This window comes from Coturnix japonica, chromosome 1 (genome assembly GCF_054131305.1).
Source record: "Coturnix japonica strain WE chromosome 1, WE-NBRP24, whole genome shotgun sequence".
NCBI classification, from domain to species: domain Eukaryota; kingdom Metazoa; phylum Chordata; class Aves; order Galliformes; family Phasianidae; genus Coturnix; species Coturnix japonica.
The window spans coordinates 58751119-58771265 of NC_140663.1; the positions used below are offsets into that span (position 1 = coordinate 58751119).

The window sequence follows — 20147 nt, forward strand, 5'->3', positions numbered from 1 at the left end:
ATCCTTATGCGTCTATCATTGTTCAGTTGCACAGTGACTGTTAAATATTTATCTGGTGTTTTTCAATTGATCCCATCATTTCAGTATCCAGGTTCCTTACAAAGTGTAAATAATCCAGGTGACCTATACGAATACTCAATTAATTTTAGTTTATTACTATTTGTGTCACTGGCTTCATGGGGCTGATTTGCACAAGCAAACACTGGCCTAGAGCCTCAGGCTCACATCCAAAGGGTTCACAATGGAGAGGGCCACCAAGCCCAGAGGCTGGGGACAGCAGTCTCTGCCAGTGCACATTGGTGCATTGATTTTAACATGGTAGGAAGGTTTTTCAGCTCTTTTACCTACTTTTAATAAACACAGTCTTGAAATTGTCAGATTTCACAGTTACAGTTTCTCTGTATTTGTTTCATCGTCATTGAAAATAATTAATACTGCATCTTTTAAATGCTGCTGGGGCAGGTAAATTGTAATTAATCATGCGCCCTTCATCAATAACTAATTATTCAATTACATTAAAGATAATCTTGTTTTCAGCAAATATCAATCATTAAGTGAACTATTGTTTATTTCTAATTCCTAACGTCAATACTATTAATTCTGTAATTGCAAGTGTCATGAAATGGCTAGAGCATAATAAAATATATATGCCCTCTAACCTCCATATTAAATCTTGGTGACATATTGACAGATACTATAGTGTTGCAGATAAGTCAACCTTTTTGTAGCCACCTCTTTTCAGTTGAAATAGCTGGGATAAAAAGAGAAATAAATACTGCCTGTGTCATTACTGAACCCATTTAGAAAGGTCTAAGGAAGCAAACGAACACTTAGCACGCTGATAAATCCAGACATTTAAAAATAGTATGCAGCTATTTGTGTTGCCTGGAGTATCAATAACTTTATTTACAACTGAAATAAAGCTCAGATGGGAGAGCCAACCCCTGTGTGACATTTCTGTTTTGTGTGGGAGCAGAGGTGGCTCTAACATATTTTTTTTTAACTAATGGTGAACTAATCAGAAAATGTTGTGGCAGATGCTGTGTCTGCGTACACAAATAATGGTGATGGACATTTAGGAGAGCTGTTTTGCACAAAACAAAATCAGCATACGTTATTCATTGCCAAAACAGCGCAATGAATTGAGAATACTTTGTTGTAATGCACAGAAAAACAGGAAAAAATGATTAACGCCCATTACGTTTTATGGGACCTTGTAACTTCTCACGGTGTGTCATGCATACTCACGTTGCCATAGTCTTGCCTGGGACAACTTGAGAATTGCCAGGGCTAACTAACCCTGCCAAGGGCTCGTGAGTGGGTGCTGTGCCCTGGGCTGGACTGGGGAGCCAGAGCAGTGGCAGCTGCTCCATGCCCTCTGTATCAGGCATGAAGGTGGTCATCTATTCAAAGACTGATGCTGGTGATCTTTTAAATCCTCTGTGAAATGGAAGTAGACATTCCAGTCAATGCAGGGCTTTGCTGCTTCAGCAGGTCGAGCTGTTTATGTTACTGAAAGACGGGCATTTGAATTTGCAAAAGCAGTTTTTCCCTGTCTCATTCAATCTTTCTGCTGCTGCAGTTTCAGTCACTGAGCGGTGTGTGTGTAGTTAATTGGCAGTCCTGGAGAAGGCTGGATGGGGGAAGGGGGAGTGGTGTTGGAAAAAGGAAATGCTAACCCTTTTCCACCCCAAATCCCCAGAACCCCAGACTGCTTAGTTTTAACGCAGGCAGCCAGATGCAGGGTAGCCACATGCTCCCTAGGAGCCACTGGGGACCTCTTTGCAGCCCACTCGTTGTGCTGCTTGAGGGCACCTGCAGGGGCTTTGGAGTTCAAAATCCTCCATTTTTACCAAAGGGGGAGAGGTTGTTCAACGGCTACATAAATAGTGACAAAACCAGGACTTTGAGAAAATAGCTTCTTGTGTTTGTTGTGCTGTCAGTCTCCTGAATGAGATGGCATTCTTTACTGTTAATGAGGGCTTAGCACTTTCTCTGGCCTGTGTTGCTTTTCTGACAGGTGTTCGTCCTGGCCTCTGGGCATAAAGGGCATGTGGCTGATGATTCCAGTATTGTGTTAGTATCTGTCAAGCTCCTCTGTTAATCCCTGGGATGGATTAAACTCTGAGGTCTGCTTTCTGAACTAGCCAGAGCCAAAGCTCCTACAGGAATAGCCTGGATAGTTAGCAATGGCGAAAGGCTTTCTCTATCTCCAGATTGACCTAAGACAGTCCTAGTGACCTCAGACAGGAGTGCCATCACACCTAGCCCTTCCTCCTTGTAGGAGGCAACACTCCAGAGCGAAAGCCTGCATTTAGATCTGTCCTTTCCTGGCAGTCAAATGCCTGTTGCATAGCTCCAAGTACCAGAGGGTAAGATTCCAAGGGGAGTAAAACCCTTCCTCTTGGGTTTCTGGAGAATATAACAAGTTGTACAGCTCTAAAGGTGATGGTTACTGAGATATCCCATAGTTTAATCCTCTGTCTGATGTGTACTACTCTGGTGTTGTTGATATATCAGTAGACAAGAAGGACTTTGTTTACTAGATTGGTACAGCAGTGTGCAGTTTAACTGATTATCAACAGTGCTGTGAGTGAAAATGTAACAGCCTTATCCTAATAGCTGCTCTCTGCTAGAAGTTAGCAGTTAATCTTAAGGAAGAGAGAAGGCTGCATGGTGGAGTGGAGAGTCAAACAGCAGACCCGCTGTGCCACAGCTAGACTGTGGGACATAAGAGCTTGAGTGGGTGACAGAGATAACAGCATCCTCAGACTCAGAGGAAGATGTGGGCCAACTTTTTCATGCCTGACTGCCCCTCCTACCCTGTGCCAGCTGGCACTTGGATCATCTGTAGAAACATATGTTTGACCAACCCTGCTGACAGGGTAAGGTGGTAACGCTGGTGGTTGGAGGAGAACAAATCAGTAAAGGAACACAGTGAGTGATATAATTGCTTCTTTTAGCAGTAAGACTTGGGATGTTGTTGTTTTGTTTGTTTGTTTATTTGTTTTTCTGTAAACTTTATCCTGATAATATTGTTCCCCTTTGATAAAACGGATGTACACTCAAACCCATCCTGTAGTGTAACGCTCGCTGTCCATGTCGTTGGATTTCTCAGATGGACTATTGGAAACATGGTGAAAGGGACGTGCTGTTTGTTCCCCTCTGAACAGAGGGAGAAAGGCTGGCCTCTTTCTTGGGGAATGCGTGTTCTGGAAGAAGGGAACATGGAGCTTCATTTTTCTGACTTTCTTAATTTCTGGTTTGCTTTAAGACTACAGCACTTTTGTGTGGTAAATGGAGCATGCTTATATTTCTGTTAATGGATGTTTGCGATTTTCAGCTGAAGGGCATTAGGGAAGAGAACATATTATTATAGCTTTATTGTATCTCTTACTTTTTCAAGACATTATGGAAAGTTCATAGTAGTATTTCAGCATCAGCCTACACAAATAATATGCAGCAGTGCTATTTTCAGGCAAAGGTGCCTAAAGCGAAGCCCCTAACTCTAAATTTAAGCACCTAAATAGGTCCCTAATTTTAGTAAGGAGAATAGCCACCAGCAATGTTCACCAGCATGAATGAGAACTATGGATGCTCAGAGCCCTCTAACACCAAAAGATTCATTTTTGAGGGTCGCCCTAATCTGGCATCTAATTTCAAGGATCGAAGTTTGAACGTGGTATGTCATCGCTGATTTTGCAATCGATATCTGACTGCAGAGAAACAATATTAAGTGTCAATGCAGCTTATGCAGTTACCAAAGGCAGCTGGTGTCTCCTTGGGGCCTGTTCTTAAATCATGTACTCCATGAAAGCACAATTCACGTGTTTAGCAATGTTAATGTAAAAAACACTGTGTATTTTTGAATTAAACCAGGCCCTGGATTTAGCATCACTTATCTTCCCCATTAAGGTGCACAGCAGTGAGTGCAGCAAGGCTGTTATTGCTTTTACTGTATTCTAAACACACACACACATGCACACATCTGTATCATCAATATCTGGCAAAAGTATTTATTGTTGTCTCCGAGCAGAAAGTAATACTCTGATTCAACGTGCAATTTGTAGGCGCTAGTTTTTGCTGCCTCTTATTATAGAAACAATTCATCTCATTGCAGAACGTGTGCTTAATTATAATTTGCTAATGCCCTTGAGTTTTTTAAAGTCTAATTTATTGCTGGTGTGTTCTGCAGCCAGCATTATCTGGTGACAAAGCAAGGGAATTAGCTTAAGGAACTCTGATTTTACTAGCACTGGATTTGTGATCTGTGACCCTATGCAAAACATTTCACCTTTTTCATGAGTCAGCTCCCCCATGTGTTTCTTAAAAAAATGGCTGGAGACCACCAGATGAGAGGAGCCATATTTTTATTTCTTTAAGTGTCAGAGCACTGGAAGCATTCAGCGTGTTATTTACAACATACCACTCTGTGTTTGGAACACCTCATCATATTTATAACTTTAATTTGGCTTTACTTTTGCTATCATTGCCTAACATAAACCACCCACAGATTAGAGATGTTGATGTTCATGGTAGTCTAAGCCATACCAGTGATTCGACCACAGCGTAGTGGTAGAACCACGACAGTCAGTGTTGCCGCTGATCTTAGGGCTCAGTCACAACAAAGCCATGTAAGGAGGGAAAATCATTTCTCTTGTGACATCTGGTTCAGACCAAAGTGACATTAGCCTGCGTGCAGTGGCTGAGGCACACAGGCTGCGACCTCATGGCGTGTGGATCTTGTCTGCGCTCTTCATCTACTCCAAGGACACTGTATAGGCTTTGCTAAGGGAGAAGAAAAGCCAGGGGTGTTGTTTGTGATGGGAAAGAAAGAGGTTAACTTTTTTCTCAATAGACGTGAGCTTTCTCTTGTTTGTGGCAACTTCAAGTAGCCTGCTAACAAATCCGCAGTGCTGCTTCTGTTGAAGAAGGCTGTGTGGATGTCATGTCAGTGACTGCTTTCAGAGCAACCCCAGGGGCATTGGAGTGAACATTTCCTCCAACTGTTGACATCTTGGTGGCCTCAGAAAGCTGGCCTCCTGTGGATCATAATGGGATGCTGGCTGGATAAGATGAAACAGGACGTTTAAACAAGCCACTGTTGTTTTCCAGTTCTCGCATGCATTCCTGCTCAGCTCTGTATATAACACATCACATAATGCATCTGCATCCTGTCAGGCATATGTAATTGATAGAAAAATATCTTTGATATGAGCATGCAAAGAAACTCTGCTACTTTTCTAAGCAAAAACTGTCCCGGAATCTTTTCCTTGCTGCTTACAGTGGTGAGATGTTTTCCTTAACAGCTACAATGCAAGTACCACTGTGTGCCCTGGGGGTCCACATAAACTCCAGACCCTGTTCAAATTGTGTGGCACGTGACAGCACCACAGTACCAAACCATACTTCATAACACATCATTCAGATCTCACCAACCACAGGTCCAGCATCAATGTTGCAATCACTTGTCCTGATCACTTCCTGCCAAATAACAAACACAGCCTGTCCTCCCTAAAAATAGATATCTTACTGTGCAGCAGTCCAAGTGGCAGCACCAGAACCATAGCTTTCCATAGTCCGCCTCAAGTCTTAAAATATTTTTTTTTGCTGTATTCTTTCTGGCATAAGACATAGTTTGGGGAATCTATTAGAGGTATTCATTTTGTTTTGTGGAGCGCAAGGGTGCTAACGCTTTATTAACATGGTAGCTCTACTCAATGGCAACATCTGGTTTTTACTGAGATTTCAGGGTTTTTTTTTTTTATTCCATTTTCCAGCTGTGTTGACTCAAGTCAGAAGGCACTCAGCCACTTGTGAGAGTGAAGTCTCCAAACACTTTAAGAGTTGGGATATTCTCTGAAAGTCCTGAATCTTGGAAAATGAGGGCAGAATCTGACAATACCAGTTTTTCCTCCTGAGGCTTCCAGCACTCACACTTCGGGTTCCAGGCAGAACCAGGAAATTAAAAATCACATGGAAACTATTGCAGAGCTTTCAGGATGGCTGTAGGTTCGATCTGCAAAGAGGCAGAAAGCACAGGAGGGAGACAGTTTTCCCAGGCTGTTTGCGCTGCGTTGTTCATTTACCCTGAAAGATGACTTTAGAAGAAGTCCAAGTCAAAAGAATAAAATCTCATTGGTCTGGAGTAAAGAATGAAAGTGCAGCTTTGGTGTCAAGACATTAACAATTCATTATGCTTACCTGTGTCCCAGCAGTGGGGCCAGCCAAGAGGCAGATTTTCTTATAGCTAATACGGGCTGTCACATCTGATGTGCGCTATAAATCCCATCCCTTTGGGACTGTTAGCCAGGTGTGGGTATGTGGCTGTGGTTTGAGCTCCAGCATAGCAGGCAATGAGTGGTGAGAAGGACCCATAAAATGTGCTGCTCCACACTGCTGGCTCCTGCATGCTGCTCCCCAGCACAGCCTGGCCCTGCCTTCCTCTGTCCTCAGCCTTGTGGCACCCTGGTGAGCCCGCCAAGGGTTCTGAAGGGTTGCAACCACTTGCAGATATCTCACTTTTGTCCTTGCTTCTCTCTACCTCACAGTGCCCACTTTGTATTCCACTCACCTGTTTTTCCTCTTGTTCTCTCCTTCGTACATTATTCAGCTTTCCCTTTCTAGCAGTGTTTTTGCTTCCTCTTTTTCACCTCACTCCTCATACAGGGGGAGAACAGCAAGCTGGATGAAACTGCCCTGTAAGCCACAGCTGAAGGCAGACTGAAAGAAAGAGGAGGGAAGACAACCTTATAAGTAAGCATCTGAAATTTTAGTTTTTTGCTATTGCTGTGGTTAGTTTTGGTAGAGAAGCTCTGGGGTTCCTCATTCCTTCTTCAGTTACCTGACTGAAGCAGGAGCTGTGCTGGCTGGGGGTATGGACTTGGAGTCCCTCTACAGCGCTGCTTAAGCCAGAGTAACTTCACTGATTCAACAGAAACCTGTCCAGAATCAAGCTGGCATAGGTGGCGGATGGGCTGGCTTCACTGTCTCTGACTCCTCATATTCTTGTTTGTAGGCACGTTGGCCTGATTTTTGCCCTGTTCTCCATCTTTTTTCTTTTTTTTTTTTTTCTTGAAAAAAGGCCTGGTTGAATCTAGGAAAAATCAGCCTGTGGAACAGGAACTCTGGAGTTGTTTTAGGGTTAAGTTACAAACGTGGTTTTTTCCATTCATGTATTTTTTTTTTCCCTTTCCCAGACTGCTCAAGTCCTAAATTCCCCCCGTAAATCTGCTTTCTGTCCCATCAGTTCTCAGAACAATGAACCACTTGATATACCTGATAAGAGTTAACATGAAAAGCGAATAAATCATTCGCTACTCCCTTTTCTTTTTTCTGCTGTAACTGGGTGTTGGTCTATAAAATGAAGGAAGTTACACAGAGCAGGAAGTTTAAAAATGCTTAGACAGATGTCGTTAAAAATAATAATAATAATAATCAAAATTGGCTTCCTGCCAAGTGGCTGTAATTAAAATTATTCTTCTTAGTGAGAAAAAAGCAGATGCAAAGGGAGGTTTCCTGTCTCTCAGAGTAGGAAATATAAATAACTGATAGTCTCTCCTTTGTGTGTACTCGTGTGAGTGTGTATCTTAATGAAGGACTCTTGCTTATTCATAAAGCTGCTTTTGATTGAAAACTTTAGTCAGCACAGTGCGGATGGCTGCTTTATTAATCTGTCCTTTTTTGAGTCTTGTTTTTAAGCTTGATCTTTGTTGCAGTATAATGTATATAAACTGCTGTTGCCCTTTCTATATTAAAGATTGCTCCAGTGGCTGCTCTTACAGAAAAAAAAAAATCCAATAAATTTCTGCATACAGCTTTGAAGGGAGGACAGGATGTGGGTGGGGATTCACATGTAGATGGCTGTATACATCTATACACGTCATATAGCTATAGCTGATAGCTATATTAATTCAGAAACCAAAGTAGATAGCTAGTAGGCAACTAGTAGTTGCCATGCAACTTCCTAGCATCCATGGAAGTGTAAGAGTATAAAACTGCTTCCATCAGCATAACTTCATTTTTCCTGTACAAGCATCTTTCGTTTGATATAAAGTCTTTACATTAGACTTCAATTTCATTTTAATTATGATGGTTTCTCATCTGATATAATTATACAAATTCAAAAACAGTCTCTTAGCAAAATTAGCCAAGTATATCACCAGGGGATGTGCACTACAGCTCTTTTCTGTAGCCAGTGTTTAAGAGTGGGCTGATGCCTTTTCTCTCCTGCATATGGGTGAACTATTGACTCATGTAGGCTGAAGACATTTTCTCGGTCCATTTACTGTAGGCTTTTTTTGAAGTTTCACTTGATGACAGCGTTACATGTGAACTAACAGATGTTAGTGGAGCAATACCCCTTGAGACTAGCTAAGGCTACTACCAAGAGTGTGAGTTTGGGTGGTGTGCATTATTGGGTGGTTACTCTGTTTAGACTCCTCCTAAGTGCTCAAACATTTATCAAATAGCACATCCGTATAACTTGTGCTATATGCTGTACTAATAGCAGATGGTATGCATGTGGGTGCATGGCCTCAGCTTATTATGAAGCGCATGAAGTGAGGATTTGGAAACACCGTATGTTTTGGAGGTGATGACCACAGGCAAGCATACCTCTCCTATTGCATGGATGGTCTACACAGGGGGAAGAGCTTAATTTTATTGCTGTTTTCTTCTGGGCTCTGCAGCCACTCAGCTTCTGTTAGTGGGGCAGCCAGTCTCAGAGCGATAAAATCTGCAAATAGAAGCATTGCTCATATTGATTAAAAAAAAGAAGAAGAAGGGATTAACTTGGATATTAGGAGTTGGATGGCACATTTGTACAGTGTGTGCTGACCTTTGTAATGATTCTTGTGTGATTTTGGCCTCTTTGAGTAGTCCTGGTGAATACTTCCTTTGGAACAGATAGCAGAACTTGCTTCTGTTTTTCTGTTACCAGATTATATACCTCTGCCAAAAAGAGTTTATGAGAACAGCTGGAAAAGACCAAGTGCATGCCTGATACAATCTGTAGAGTAATCAGTACCCAGCGAACAGAAGCAGCAAGGATCTGAGAACATGTAAGAGGAACGTGAATTCATGTGTGAGTATTGCAGTGCTGTGAGAGCCAAGAGAGTTCTTAATTGCTCTATTTCTATGGAGAGGACCTAGTCTGATTGAATACTGATGTAGGGTTTTGGAGACGAGATCAAGTTACAGAAACTGTCCCCAAGAACACTGCTGGAAACTCTAGTAGCAGCTAAGCTTATAACTCTCTTAGAAAACGAAATGGAAACCTTTTAAACTCACAATCCACTTTACAGTTCAGCCCCGGGCCATAGGTAATCCATCTCTGCCAATCCCAGGACGTCACCAATAACCATATTCTTAAAACTGCATTGCAACAAACTTTCTTGTGTCCTGAAAAGAGGTTCATATCTGTTGAAATCCAGAAGCCCTGTGAAAAGGTAGAGGAGGTTCAAGGGTTGGAAGTAGATGATCTTTAAGGTTCCTTCCAACATAAGCTATTCTAGGATTCAAATGTCAAACGTACAGCATGAAACAATGAAAAACTCCTGTCTGTTCATCTTCCTCTGATTCGGATGCTGTGCTCAAAGAAGGCAGTTTGTCTAAATCTCATCCAGTTGGTTATTTCTGTTGCTACTGCTAGAAGTCTACCAAGTGCACATTGCAGAGAGGTTTTATGGCTGTTTGCTGAGTGGGAAGGCAGGACATGGCAGGATTAAATAACCACTTCTGTGGCAGCACCTGCAGCTCAACTGATGCCATAGGCCTCAAGTCAGCAAAAGCTTAAACATTTACCTTAGGTTGTTGAGCCATTACATGGAGAACACAGGAATGTTTCTGCTGTTGGCAATGATATCTTCCTTGCCTGCTTTTCCACAATAGTGGGTTGGTATGTATGTATTTGGGGAGACATGCTGTGGGAAGAAGGGAATTGGGAATTCTGTGTGGAGTGAGCAAAGGGAAAACTGATCCTTCCTTTGCTGATAGTCTCAGAAAGTAAACTGAGGTTTTACACTCTTGTGCGGCTTTGCTGCAGGCATTTTGTGAGCCGAAAAGGGAAGTGATGCTGTATTTGTTGGCATTTTGGCAAAGTATGGCTGCCCATGGAAGACGTCTGTTTAAATTCCTAACCTAGGAGAAAGAGCAGATCTGGATGAACATTTGGGGCCACATTTTTCCAGAATGTTCGCTTGTGTAATGTACCCATAACGACTGCAGAGACGAGTGACAGATGCCCTGAGCAGGTCTGGCCAGGGTTTTCAGCTGAAATGTGTGCTTTGTGTCCAACACACGGAAGGAGACCGCATTCCTGAGGAGCTCTTTTAAGGAGTGCTAAGTAAACAATAAATCTCTCCACAATGGAATTTATTCCAAGAGAATTATCCGGGCTTAAAAAAATACTCCATGGCTTTCAGCCCTTATCTTTGTTTACCGTATCACCAAGGACAGTGACCTGCCTTTGTGCCCCAATACTGAACTGACAGCAGAGAGACAGGAAATGCTGCTTTCTCTATAGGCTCACTGTATGGGCTTAATGAGAAGGGTAACATCGTAGCAGCGATGGTTGTTTTGCTCAGTTCGTTTTATCCTCTTTTGCTGATTTCCTTCAGCAAACCTAGGTAATCTCCGAGAAGGGCCTTTGTGCCTATTTTCTGTGCTCTGTAATTTAGTGACCTTCAGATATTTAAACGTTATTAAGACCGAGCTGAGCTGACAAAAGAGCCGATATCCTTTTCATTCCCCACTGAGCAGTGTTGCCTGAAGCCTGCAGCCGCGCGGCATTGAGTGCATGCCGTCCTCCTGCTCCGGCACACAGGGAGCACACCAACACCAAGTGGAGCTGCAGCTCCATCCGTTACTGTGGTAACGAAAGCCCCACCACTTGTGGGTCACCTGATTAACAGCTCCACTTAATGAAATGAGAAACACGTGAAGGGAAAATAATCAAGTCGAGGAACGCCATCCAGGCTGGAGCAGAGATGAGCTGGTAGTATTGCTTGCAAAGCATCCCCACAGCCTCCTCTTAGCTTTCACATGCTTCTACACACCAGCGTGAGCTCTAGGGCCCTTCCAGTTGTCTGCTCAGGGAACCCTTTTGGCTGGAGAAGAGCAGCTCTTCTTATTGTGGAGGAAGATAGCATCTGTTGGGCATGAGGGCAAGGTGAGTTGTAGCAGGGAGGCAGCAGGGCACAGCCTTCTGCACCAGCAGCCATCTCTGCCATGGTTTCCACTTCCAGATTTGAGAGGGCAGAAGTGTGGGGAGCAGGGAGCACCCTAGCAGGCCCCAACCTGAGGGCATCATAGATAGAAAACCTTGAAAGCAGATTCCTTAAACCTCAAATTACAGCTTTTTTTTTGTTTGTTTGTTTGCTTGTTTGCTTTTCCAAGTGTAGGAAATCAGTATTTCTGTGCGTTCAATGTTGTTGGTCTATGGGTAAGTGCATATGCACTCATTACCCCTTCTTCCCTGCCTCCCCCCCAACAAATGTGCCTCATAAATCAAAGCTCTCATGGTGGGTTAAGTTCACTTCTTATATATATAAAAAAGTTCTGTCTACAATTTTGTTGTCCATTCAAGACTTACCATTGTTTAGTATTATATCATAGCTAAAAGCCACAGCTCAACTTACCCACAACATGAAGAAATTTTTTAAGAAGTGGGGTTGCTGTTAGTACTCAGCAATGGCCAGGCTTTGAACAAAAGCTTCTTATGTTGCCTTCATCAGCAGTCTCCAGGCAGGCTCATGACTTAGGTTTACCAGTCTTATTAAAAGCACAAGGGGAGAGAATGTTACTTTCCCAAATTCACTTGGAAAGCTGCGTCAGGACTTGACCTCTTGACTGCAGGCCCCGTGGCTTTGCCGCATAAACGTTCCTCCCTGCACTCCTCCTGCCCTTGCAATACTGTGCCTGGAATCTGACCCCATGTTTCCCAATGTCATACTGGTATCAGCTGGATAGAAATGAAGTCTTTTGTTAACTTGTTCATTGCTTTGCAGGCAGCTTTGCTCTTCTGGTTATTAGAAGGCGGCAGCAGTGATGGGCACTGAGCTCCTTCCCCAGCTACATACATATGCTCTCAGCACAGTGTTTGTAATATCCTGGCCATTTCAATATCCATCTCTTGAAGCAGAGATGAGACAAGGCTCCATTGTAAGGAATACAAAAGGGATTTTTTCTATCAAGCCTACTGGAAGCAGAGAGCAAGCTGCAGTCTTCCCTGGCTCTTCAGTTCCTGGCCTGTATAGTACTGAGTAGCAAAAGTGATGACGTGCATATGTAGCATGCAGGAAAAAAAATAGTTTTCTCACATCCTGACCTAGATAAATAGGACTTGGAATGAATTTTCTGACTTTGCAGCACTGACACCTCAGATCTTCTGAGATTTAAAGACTGGATTTTTTTTTTTTTTAGTCCTTTTCATGCTGTTTCAAATTGATGGATGGATCTGTTGCAGAAAATACACACGCTTACATGTGTGGACACATGAAGAGAGGCCAAAAGTACAATGCCACTCATACTGCACCATAATGTGAAAGGCATTGGAGGAGAATGCGTGAGGAAAGGCAGTGGATGTGGACAAAAGTATAAGGTGCTCTGGGTCTTCTGAGCTGCATTGCAAATGCCTTGAGAGATAAAGGAGGGAAAACTGTGAGGCTGCTTGAAGTTAGGATGACAGGAGGCAGGTCCAAATTTGTAAGAGGTGTAAAAGAACTGCATCCACTTGCAGTTCTTCCCACTGCTTTCTCTTATGAGAGGTAAGAGACACTGGTGCTTTCCAGTGTCTTAGTGCACCATAGGTATTATACAAATGGGACTACCAGAATGTTGTTTAAACTAGAGCAGCAGAGATGTGCCACTGGCTTTGTGATTATCTGCTTGTTCGCTGGAAGAATTGTAGCTTTCTTTACACACACGGAGCCAAAGAAATAATAAGCACCCTTCATCAGTCAGATATTTATACATCAGGCTAGGTGTGGGAAGCATACAGCCTTCTTCTTTTTTTTTTTTTTTTTTTTCTCTGTTTTCTTCTTGCTGATTTTCATTTTTTTACTTTTTAATTAATTTCCTTCATTTGCAGTCACACAGCTGTCTGGGCTTCAGCCACAGATAAGTGGATCTGGGTATGACAGCGGCAACCCAAATTTATCTGTTTTTTCCCCCCTCTCCTCCTCACTTCCTGCCTTCCCCTCCCCCCATCTCATACCCAGCAGAAATGAAATGCTATATATAGCCTCAGTACAGTTCCCCCCTCCCCAATTACTTTGTCTGCATATTTCAATCTCGTTCTGAGCCAGGCTTTGCCAAGGTGCCAATTTTGACATTTTCAGAGGAGATTGGGTGCTTAATTCCCGAGGTCTCTCTCACAGTAATCCCCTTGAAAACACACGCCATAAAAACATGCTTGTTGTGAGGGTCAGCGTACAGCAGGGATCAGCTCATGCCTGTGTGATGCCTATTCACGTGAAATTCCTGCTCTTGTAGCCCCCCTTTTTTTCTAAGTCTGTGTGACTTGAGCTGAGTACTTGCAGAAGACAGCCAAAGGGCAGGCAGGGTTGGCCCGTGGTGCTCTGCAAATGGAGCATTACCAGCATCCTGCCATTGCACAGCAAGTCTCTGGGTATTTGTTTTGTATTCTCTTGAAGCACTCAATGCTGAAGTCAGATATATAATCAGAATCTATCTTTCTTTATTGAAACAACAACAACAAACAAACAATGAAAGGGGGGGAAAAAACCTGCTTCTAACCATGATAGCTGAAAAGGTAAGACCAAAAATAAGAAACTCAGTTCACAAGCCAGAAGCCAAGTGAATTTCAAGATGTTATTATTTGCCATAAATCTTGCATTTTCCGGCCAGTTTCTAAGTATACCGAGACCTAGCTCATGTTTGAGCAATCAGAGCTGATAGAGTTCTGAGTGTGCCTAGCCACTCTCACATGTGACCAGGCCCTTACTGGAAAAGCCTGCAGCTGTGCTCCATCTTTGTACTCCTAGAAAATCCCTCTCTCCAAATTAGTCCGTCTGTAGACACCCATAGATCTTTGTGCCACAAGTTGTGCTAAAAAAGGGCAAAGGATACAGTATTTTATATGTGTAAAATTGCAAGTGAACCCCCTGCAGACTGTTATGGCTTTTGGGCTTTTCTGGCTTAAAAGTGCTCTTTTGTGCTGAATGATTCAGCAAACATCACTTTATGGAGGTCACCTTTGTGTCTCAGTAGCCTGTGGATTAAATGGCCTTCACTTTGGGGCCAGCTGACTTCCAGGTGGGTATCCCTGCATTGACTGGGCTTTCCGAAATCTCCATACTACATCCCAGAGCTTTTGTGACGTTGTGCAAGGCAGAGCTTTGAAAAAGAGGAAGGTAAAACAGCAAGTCTCTAGGCAGTATGGCCATAAGTAAAATGTCAGCACAGAGGTGAGGTGTGAAGTACTGCAAAAATAAGAGTCTCCTTGGAACTATGGAGACGTAAACGAGTGAGATGGCCAGGGACTGACAGAGGAAAGATCAGGTTCAAGAAGCAAAAATATCCCTGAGAAGCCAAAGAGGAAGAATAGAAATTGGTCTTCACACCAGGATCGTTGTGAGACTGTGAGGTAATAAATAAATAAAGGCCAGAGCAGCTTACTCATAAAGCAAAAGAAATCATGAGCAATACTTTCCATTTGCCTTACCCATAAAGCCTTATATCATCCTAAAATGTGCTAGAAATGACCTTGTTCGGATTACAAATGAATTCTGTATTTCCTCACTACTGACCCTGTGATTTCATCCTCCTTTTTGAGTTGTTTCACTTTCCTTTCACTGACATGCTCTCAGTGGTTACTCTGTACGCTCAGAAGGCTCCCTACCTTTAGTAGCATGCAGTGCCCTGTGACATAGCTGCACTTTCTGGGCTCTGTTCTTTCTTGGCTCAGAGTCCACTGTCTGTGTGCCTTGGGACTGTGCTAAAGGAGCCCACTAGAGACGCAGCCTCCTGAGCAGAATGCTGCTCTCTTATAGTCTCTTCTCCATTGTACATCTTTAAATGTCAACAAAGACCCAGGTCTTGGTTTCTCTTTTTCTCTTCTTGCCTTCTGTTACAATTTTTATGGACAACTTAGGTGCTGGTAATTGCAGAAGAATTCTGAATAGAAAACCAGATCTTTGTTTTAACTTGCTGGGATTAAGGACAGGGAAGATCTCCCTGGGGAGGCCTCAGTGGAGTTTGTCACTGTCCTTTCTTTGATTGGAAACCTTCCCACGATCTGGGTACAGATTGAGTGTCATTGCTGAGATCCAGTTGGCCCTCAGATAACCTACTGTGCCTATCAGTGTAATCAGGACCAAGTCATTGTGTAAAGTAAATCATAAACAGATGGACAGCCGTGCCATGCTGCTCTACAAAGGGCAGAGGAAAGCAAAGATACAAACTGACGCCAGAACATGACACCATGATGGCTTCACTAAATCTAGGCATGAACAGGCTTAGGGAAATCTCTGTGTTCCCAGATGGAGAAGACAGAGAGCAAAGGAAGAAGGAAGAGAAATCCTTGACTAGGCGTCTGTCAGGATTCACTGCAGACATCTTTATCTGAATATCTAGAGGGGCTTATCATGGGATAGTGCCTTGGAAGCTGTGTGCCCATGCTCGCAGCCAGCTCCCTACTGAGTTTGGGGTCATGAGTTTTGGACTGGCATCTAGTTTGTGGGTTTGTTTTTTTTTTACAGATCTTCTTTATACTTTGGAGAGAAAAGTCACAAAAGCTGTTTTAAGCGCTATCCATTTTTTTCCCCATACCGGTTGTAAATTGCTTTGTTATACCCATGGCAGTCAGCACTTTCCAGAAAGAGCAGAAGAGAAAAAGACATCAAATAGCTTTGGTCAGAGAATAAGTTTTACCCTTTTTCTCTCAATTCTTTCAGCTAAAATGTGAGGATTTTCAACAGGTGCAGGCTTTACCCTCATGTTCTGTAGGGAGGACGTCCTCTAAAATTTGATGTTAGGGCTGGGCATGGCAGAAGTCACATTGTCAGTCAAGAAATGAGGCAGCAGGATGGAGTAAGAGGACACAGGTCCTCCTTAGGGTCATTCTGTGCTAGCTCTGTCTGTATAGGGAGAAAAGGGAACTGGAAGCAAAGCATTGCCTTGTGAACTGGGTGTAACTGCACTCCTCGGCTCAAAGGCTCCATGTGGCTCATCAGCTTTAAACCACATGTTAGAGAATAATTTCTCCCTTTGGCTCTGATACTTCACTGTGCAGAGATTAAGGCAAGAAGGGTTAAGCTGTTACCTGAATTAGGTAAGGAGGTGCAGGAGTTTACAGTAAGGAATTGTAACTTTGACACCGGAAAAGCTTCTTTGCTTTCTGCACTTTTTGTACCACCAGTTTCTCAAGGACAAGCTGAGCCCTGAATTACAGTTTGGGCAGCTAAAAACAAACAAAGCTCCTTTTTGTTGAAGATGTATTTAAATGCTATGCAACGAACATTTTTCTTCTTTGGTCATTTTAAGTCTAGGCATTCAGAGCAGCATTTACCTTCTTATTCACAGTAGTCACGTTGAGGGTGAAAAAAAAATGCAGGCTACTTATGCTGGCTGGCTCTGGTGGGCACTCAATTCTGATGGGAATTGTTGGCTTCAGTCTTCAGCACTTCTGCTGGCCCCTTGCGTGCATGAAGGGAATATTTACCAGGAGCACCTCACACATGCGTTTGGAAGATGACCAACTAATTAATGCTTGCTAAATGCTTCACAAGCCTCGAGGGAGAAGCAACTATGGAAAGGCGAAGTTGTATTATTGTTGTGCTGCACTTAATGTACGTAAACTGTTTTCAAGGCATCAGGCAGTACATAAATGTTGCATGGTATTAAAACTGACCTGCCCTTGTCAGAGCAAATCATAATTATGCTGAGTGATGGGAGAATCTTGAAGTTTCTTTGTTGTGAATGTTTGCCTGTTTACTAATTCAGAAAAGGTCTCAATCCAGCAGCCGCTAAAGCCAATGACTTAAGCAGCCACTGGCTCGGGCTCATATTTAAGTATCTGCAGAAGGGTGAATTACTGGAGTCATTCATTTTGTGTAAGGCTCTGCTCTCCTTGTAGGTCAAGCTGTGCTCTCTAGGGCATCTTTCCCAAAACTACATACTCAGGCCTGAGTCATCTCTTAGTCCATAAGGCTGCCAAGCATACTAAGCTGTAGAGATGAATGACCAGTGAGGACCTCACTACTTAGCCCATGTGGTAGCGTCTATTTGCAGCATGAAAAATCATGGTGATGTCTTTTAATATACATATAACATGAGGAAATGAACATTTGATTAAACTAAACATACAGGCCTTTTACATGCGAGTCCCTAATTTAAAGCTCTGTCACCTCCATATAGAAAATACCAGTTGGAGCAGGAATGATTAAATTAAATCATCTGGCTCTTATGTGATACCATTAATGTCTGCTGAGAGGGAAGAAATTCCCTCCTCTTTATTCCTGTAGATCTGCAGCAACCACCAAGGGACACTTCTATAGCAGGCAGGATTAAGTCTTGCACGAACTTCAGTGCTTAATGTGCTTTGGACTGGTGACATGCCCTTCGGACAGACCTACCCCAGTTTTATAATTCTCTTTCTCAGCCTGTTGGGCCTCTGGCAGTCCTTTCTCCTGCTTAATTTCCTCCTCGCCTGCCTCCCACTGGGATACTTCACCATTCAGAATTTCTGCCACCCAAGTAGAAATTTTGATTGTGTCAGACAAGTGTTGAAAGAATCTTTGGAGTCTCGGTGGGCTGAGGTGAGCTGAGAGAGAGAGAACCAGGGGGGCTTCCGGGGGCTGGGAGCTCTTTAAGGAGAAGGAGGTGAGAAATGGGCAATCCCTGTGTCTCTGATGAATTTAGCCCTCTACAGTGAGCAGCCACAGATGTATCACAGCCACATATAGCTGGAGTTGGGCGCTGGTTGCATGCAAGTAGGGGAGCACTTCTGGAGAGGAGCTGCTCTTCTCCACCAAACTAAACTAAACTAAAATATAAATAGAAATAGGTCTAGCAAGGACATTTGCATATTAAACACGTCCTGACTGGGCAATGTCAGCACACAGGGTCCTGCCCATTCCTTTGTGGTACTGCAGAGCCCCAGCTCTTTTTGTAAAGGACACCCACTTCTCTTGGCACTGAAGTCTGGGACCAGGTGGGGCTGACAATTGACAAAACCAGCATTGATGTACATTTGTTTTCTCCTCTCTTTTATTTTGTAGCTTGACTCACCAATGATTTTTCTAGCAGTTTTCTTCTTTTGTTGCTTATGTGTCAGATCCTCTACCTGATGGCACTCGTTCTGTTCTTGCTGATCACCATGTGTCAGTGGTAATGTAGGTGGCAGGGAATTTCTGACTGTTTTGGTTACAGACTCGTGTTTATCTGTTTGGTTTAGGGGCACTGTTCAGTTTCAGGAAATATTTTTATCTCACTGAAGTTTTGTTGCAAACAGTGATGCTATAAAGGCCTTATTTTGGCACCAAAATTGCTAGTGGAGGTAGTGCAGGTCTGCCTTCTGTCAAGAGCTCAAGCCTTTGATTTGAAAAGCAAAGTAGCATTAAAGGCAGTTGACATTGGTGTAACCTTATACTTTCTGGCTCTTTCCCCAGCACTATTGGGTGCGTACTTAGAACCACATTTTCCTTTCCTTTACAGTGATACAACCCCAGGGAGATGTGTGGATTTGCACTAAAGTAATGGAGGGAATTTGGCTGCAAGGCCTGCGTATAATGTGGTTACTGGTGTATAACAGGCATGCCAACCTTTCCCACCACCTCTGAACTTGGCCTGTGAATCAGCACCTGCCTTTCCCTGTGCTCCTGTGATCTGTATGGAGATGGACTGGGCAAGAGGTAGCAGTGGAAGCTTGAACAGGGAAATGTAAAGGGCAGATAAAAAGGAGGCCTGAGGCAGGTTCTTTGAACAAAATGCTGTAATGCTGTATTCGTTTGGCAGGCATGGTCTTTAGGAGGAGCTGGGAGACACTGAAATGTTTGATGCATCCAGTACTGAAGTTTGAGTGCTGGTGCAGCTTGGGAAGTGCCTTGTTGAGCCAAGTAATGCTCCAGCCCCAATAAGCAGCCAGAGCCGCACGTTCACCAAAGGTGGGGATGAGATCATGCTGCATTTCTATTGAATGATGAGCTGAGCAAATGAGAGGTGGTGGCAAACCCACGTAGGACAGAAGTATAGGGAAATCTTGAGAGTACATGATTTTGATGGCTTTTATTCATCTCATAGAGTGGCTTAGGTTGGAAGGGACCGCAAAGATCATCTAGTTCTAAACCTTTTGCCACAGGAAGGGTTGCCGACCGCAAGATCAAGCAGTAGATCATGTCACTCAGGGCCTCATCCAGCTTTGAACACCTTCAGGGCTTCTGGAAATGCAGGTATGAAAGGCTGGAATTGAGGACTTTAATGTTCATTTCAGAGAGAATGATGAGAAGGCATAATGCTGCTGCTGAGACTTTAGTGCTACAAAGATGTGCTGTAAAAATGGAGAGGAGAGGTGCTAGGCAGCTTCGGAAGCCTCTCTTGATACATCTTAATCTGGAAATGAGACTTGTCCTATTTTTCCTTCCTGCACCTTGTTCTCAGTCTGTGATGAAGAACTGAATATTTTGCCAGGAAAAAAAAAAAAAAAAAAAAAAAAAGGCACCTTAATCTATAGGCCTCTGGCATTGGCCAGTGGACACTTGGTAATTTTAGGTATGCTGTTCTGTATCTTAAAGCAGTGCATCTTCAAGGAACAGATGCATTGCCTCTGTCCTGCCTGCCTTCTGGGGCTAAGGGGCTTAGGGGCTGCAGGTCCCTTGTTCCCAGTAGCAAGGGCTGATTCTGCTTGGTGCCGTGCTTCAGGATGACATCTTGTTCAGCAGAGATTTTGCAATAGGTATTTTATGATGACTGCCTTAAGTGGTTGGGGTTTTTGTGGGTTTTTTTTGTTTTTTTTTTTTTTTTTTTCCCCAGTATTTGATCCAAGTTCTGAGGCTGAAGCCAAGAAATCTTACTTGGGCAAATTTATCGCTATTTCACTGCCTTCGTAGGGAGGTTATTGTGAAAGCGGTACAACTTAGGCAGGTTTTCTTTAAGCAAGTTGCAGATAGGCATTTGTTAAACCATCC

General features: G+C 43.2%; 1 protein-coding gene and 1 long non-coding RNA gene across 7 annotated transcripts in view; both read left to right on the forward strand.

Annotated features, from left to right (window-relative positions):
* The window catches only part of TBXAS1 (thromboxane A synthase 1), a 238587-nt gene that overhangs the window by 204807 nt on the left and 13633 nt on the right, over positions 1 to 20147 (forward strand). The gene's annotated exons all lie outside the window — the stretch shown is intronic.
* LOC146762441 (uncharacterized) lies at positions 5622 to 9018 on the forward strand. The gene is made up of 2 exons (XR_014936431.1): positions 5622 to 6756; positions 8942 to 9018. It is a non-coding gene; the product is annotated as an uncharacterized LOC146762441 (long non-coding RNA).